Raw genomic sequence first — 5,000 nt, forward strand, 5'->3', positions numbered from 1 at the left:
CTCTTCTCCGTTCTTCCCGCCCTCCCATACTCCCCGACGTTCTTCTCTCCTTCCCTTACTCCCCGACGTTCTTCTCTCCCTCCTCTTCGTTCTTCCTCCCCGGCGTTCTTCCCTCTCCGACGTCCCTCCCTCCCCGGCGTTCTTCCCTCCGTTCTCCTCCTCCGTTCGTCTCTCCCTCCCTCCCCCACGTTGGATGAATGGTCGTGCCCTGTTGCCCCTGTCCTTCACTCCGTACCCTCGCGCCCTCTACCTCTCCCTCCCTCTCCCTATCCCTCTCCCTCCCTCTCTTCGTCCGTCCGTCTGTCTGCCTGTCTAATCTGAACTCAGTGTGGCTTTTGCTGTGCTAAGGGGAGGGTGTGTTGCTCGTTGCTCCGGGCTTGTTCATGTGTATAGAGGTTCGTAGCTGCTGTGTCTGAGTGAATGAAAGAAAAAGAAGCGAAGGAAAAGACATACAAGCGAGGAACTATGGAAGAACTCTATGCTTCGGGGCGCCAGCTAATCCGGTTCCTGAATTGTGCAATCTGACAGTGTTTTTTGTTTTTATTGATTTCATGTGTGTTTGTGTGTATGTGTGTGTGTGTGTGTGAGAGAGAGAGAGAGAGAGAGAGAGAGAGAGAGAGAGAGAGAGAGAGAGTTCTTGTGTATCAACGTGTGTGTGTGTGTGTGTGTGTGTGACATTGGTGATTGGAATGAGCGGTGTTCTGTCATGTTTGAATGGTGATGGTGGTGGTGGTGATGATCATGGTGGTGGTTGTGATGTAGGAGGTTTGAAGGGTGGTGGTGTTGCGTGTGTAGTCCTCTGGTGTTAGTGTGAGGTGCTCCGTGCCCACCACAACCACCACACCGACGCATTGCTTTGAGCGAAGAGAGTTGATCGGAAGATAATGATTATGTGGCGTTGTATATCTCTCTCTCTCTCTCTCTCTCTCTCTCTCTCTCTCACCAACACAATAAGTTCCATGATGCTAGTAACTATATTTTTACTATGGATACGTAGAAGGAAAGGAGAAAAGGATGAAAGGAAAAAGGGAAGAAGGAAAGAAGTGAGAGAGGAAGGAAGGGATGCAGATAAGGACGAAAGGAGATAGGGAGGTAGTGAGGGAAGGGAAAAAGATGACGAATGGAGAGACGGAGGGAGGAAAGAAGTGTGGAAGAGAGAGAGAGAGAGAGAGAGAGAGAGAGAGAGAGAGAGAGAGAGAGAGAGGGGGGGGGAGGGACAGAGGAATGTTATGGGAGGAAGAGAGGCCCAGAGGAAACGAGGATTGCCTGAGAGAGAGAGAGAGAGAGAGAGAGAGAGAGAGAGAGAGAGAGAGAGACAATTGAGCTCCGCAGTGGCACTTCCTGGTGGGAGAGGAGGAGGAGGAGGAGGTTTGATGGGGTGAAGCGTCGAGTGGGAAGGGGATTACAGCTGGAAGGGAAAGGGAAGGAAGGAGAGGAGAGGAGAGAGGAAGGAATGGTGAAGGGGAAGAGAAGGGAAGATAGAAGAGGCGAGAGGAGGAAGAGGAAGAGAAGGAGAAAATTAAGGAAGATGAGGAAACCGGACTAACATGGAAAACCAGACAAGAATGTGGAGGAAGAGGAAGAGAGGAAAAACGAAAAAAAGCAAGTTCGAGGAGGAGAGGGAGGAGGAGGAAGAGGAAAAAGTGAAAAAGTAGAAAATTAAAGCAGATAATGAAGCAGAAATAACATGGAAAACCAGACAAGAATGTGGAGGAAGAGGAAGAGAGGAAAAACGAAAAAAAGCAAGATCGAGGAGAAGAGGGAGGTGGAGGTAGAGAAGGAGAAAAATGAAAAAAATTAGGAAGATGAGGAAACAGGAATAACATGGAAAACCAGACAAGAATGTGGAGGAAGAGGAAGAGAGGAAAAAAAAAAATGAAAAGCAGAACGAGGAAAAAGAGGAAAAGGAGAAAAAGTAGAAAATTAAAGCAGATGATGAAGCAGAAATAACATGCAAGAGCAGACAAAGAGGAGGGGAAAGATGAAAGGAGGAAAAAAAGAATATCAAAAGCAGAAGATCGAGGAAGAGAGGGAGGAGGAGGAGGAAGAAGAAGAGGAGGGGAGTGGAGGGAATGAGGGAAGGGGAGGCTTTAGGCCGCTGTAAAATGCTGTCACCTTTAACAACAGAGAGAGAGAGAGAGAGAGAGAGAGAGAGAGAGAGAGAGAGAGAGAGAGAGAGAGAGAGAGAGAGATTAAAATATAGATTAAATTATGAACGTATAAGAGGAAAATTAAAATATAGATTAAATTATTATGGACGTATTAATTTTAACTTGCACTATTATTATTGTTATTATTATTATTATTATTATTATTATTATTATTATTATTATTATTATTATTATTACTATTATTATCATCATCACAGGAAATGCTTCTGAATACTCATCATAGTTCAATTTTTGTGTTTGTAAAGGTGTATTTCCCCTCTCTCTCTCTCTCTCTCTCTCTCTCTCTCTCTCTCTCTCTCTCTCTTCGTCACCTCAACGGTTTGCTTCTCTCTTCTCCGCCTCCTCCTTCTCCTCCTCGTCCTCCCCCCCCCCCTCCTCCTCCTCCTCCTTCTCCTCCTCGTCCTCCCCCCCCCTCCCCCTCCTCCTCCTCCTCCTCTTACCCTGATTGGAAAGCACCCCACACCCACTCATATATTTCCGGGATAACGCCAAGCCTCGCCCACGCTGTCATTGCTTCACTCATTAACCTCTACATACGTCTGGGTGATTTCCTTTATTCCTGCTGGCGTCCTTCTGCTTTACTCAATTGCTTAGAGCGTTACGTCACCTCGCCTTAACCCAGCACCGCCGCAGGGCATGGAGGTCTTTCAAGAGGAGGGGAGAGCATCACGACACCTCTCCACCCGAAATTGACCTCTTTTTCGGTCTCTCGTTCTTGTTTCTTTTGTTCTGAGCAGCGTCGAGTGGGCTTTTTCGTTGCGGTTCTTGATTTTATGCCCTGGAGCTGCTGCCTTCCTTGCTGTAAATAAAAAGGGTGAGAGGCGTGTGTTGGAATACAGGCCGTGCAGCTGTAATGCATTGACCGAGTTGTCAGGAGGTGTGAGGCACGCGAGGTGACTGCTGAAAACTATGCTGGCCTGTGCATGTTGAGGCCTTGGAGAGAGAGAGAGAGAGAGAGAGAGAGAGAGAGAGAGAGCTCACCTTATACGGTAATTAATTTGTAATCACCGCGTGTCTCCTGTCATTGTTTACATGTGTGTGTGTGTGTGTGTGTCTGTGTGTGTGTATATACTCAAGCTCTTCGTCATACTCAGCTGGGGGCAACTCTCTCTCTCTCTCTCTCTCTCTCTCTCTCTCTCTCTCTCTCAACGAGGTTCACTCAGGGGGTAATGCGTCGCCCCCGGGAGTGTGTGCGGGAGTCTCTCTCTCTCTCTCTCTCTGTCACATAGTCAGATAGGATGATCGAATTTTTAGAGGATAATTACCTCAGCCAAATGTACTTGACCTTGTTATAGCGACCCAAGATAAGCTAGTCAGTAATGTTACGGTAGGAGAACATCTCGGTTCTTGCGATCATAAATTAGTCTGCGTCGACATAGATCTCAAACAAGTGACTGAAAATAAGGTGAAGGTGCCCAATTTCAAAAGAGCAAATTTCGTAGAAATCCGACAAAAACTAACAGAAATACAATTATCAGATGATGGCAACGTAGAGGAAGCCTGGCTGAACTTTAAAAATCATTTACTCACTCAGCAGAACACATTTGTCCCATTGTGCGAGTAGCGAAGAAACACTAATAATAGTCCACCTTGGTTTGATAGCGAAATTAAACATTCGGTTAAGGAGAGAATATTGTCTTACAAACTAAAAAAAGAGCTTAGCACGCCCGAAAACATTATACTTTATCATGAAGCCAGGCGGCGAGTAAAAAGATTAGTATGTTAGGCAAAGCGTAGATATGAAGAAAACATTGCAGCGAACTGTAAAAATAATCCAAATTCCTTCTTCAGTTTTATAAACAACAGGAAGGCGATCAGAAGTGGAATTGGACCGCTAACAAACAGTGGCGGTGAACTATTTACTGACAGTTAACACGTTACGAACTTATTAAACAATTACTTTCCCTCGGTGTTTACTACTAGCAGTTTTCCCACCACCACCAACACCAGCGACGACAACAGTACTAACGTAAATCTCGAACATGCATTGCCTAACTTTGTAATCACTATCGATGAAGTCCTAAAAGCTCCCCATTCCCTTAAAACAAATTAAAGTCCCGGACCTGACAAAGTATATCATCTACTGCTCAAAGAAACAAAGAGCGAAATACTCTCCTCTCTCACAAGCGTTTTCAATGTGTCCTTGCGACAAGGCATCGTCCCTTCAAATTGGAAAAAGGCTAACGTAAAACCGATTTTTAAGAAAAGAGACAAAAAAATACCGGGTAATTACAGGCCCATTAGTCTAACTTCAGTTGTAGGTAAGCTACTCGAGAGCATAATTAGAGACGAAATTGTGAGTTACCTTGAAAGACACTCATTAATTGGATTCACAACATGGCTTCCGTAACAAAAGATCCTGCCTATTAAACCTATTGACCTTTTATAACGACCTGTTCTCAGTTTATGACCTAACCAAATCACTGGACGTAGTCTATCTTGATTCTCAGAAAGCATTTGATAAAGTCCCACATCATAAATTACTTTATTAATTAAAGCAACTAGGTATTGACGGTCAAGTACACAAATGGATCGCGAATTGGTTGAGTAACAGACAACAAAGAGTGGTGATCGACGGATTTACTCAGAGTGGGCGCCAGTCACTAGTGGCGTCCCTCAGGGCTCGGTTCTTGGCCCAGTGCTCTTCATTATTTACATCAACGATGTGGATGTTGGAGTCAATAATCTCATTAGTAAATTTGCAGACGACACAAAGATTGGTAACTCGGTTCTCACCTACGAAGACAGATAAAGCCTCCAAGAGGATTTGCATAAATTTTTAGCTCGGTCTGATGGATGGGAGATGCCCTTTAATATAGATAAGTACCA

General features: G+C 45.0%; 1 protein-coding gene across 2 annotated transcripts in view; it reads left to right on the top strand.

Annotated features, from left to right (window-relative positions):
• The first annotated feature begins 291 nt into the window (after nt 1-291).
• LOC126999797 (protein tweety-2-like) overlaps nt 292-5,000 on the top strand; it is a 39,326-nt gene continuing 34,617 nt past the window's right edge. For both annotated transcript variants that reach the window (XM_050862747.1, XM_050862758.1), the window contains exon 1: nt 292-395. The gene's annotated coding sequence lies outside the window, so the exon portion shown is untranslated. The remainder of the gene's footprint in view (nt 396-5,000) is intronic.

This window comes from Eriocheir sinensis, chromosome 2 (genome assembly GCF_024679095.1).
Source record: "Eriocheir sinensis breed Jianghai 21 chromosome 2, ASM2467909v1, whole genome shotgun sequence".
NCBI lineage: Eukaryota > Metazoa > Arthropoda > Malacostraca > Decapoda > Varunidae > Eriocheir > Eriocheir sinensis.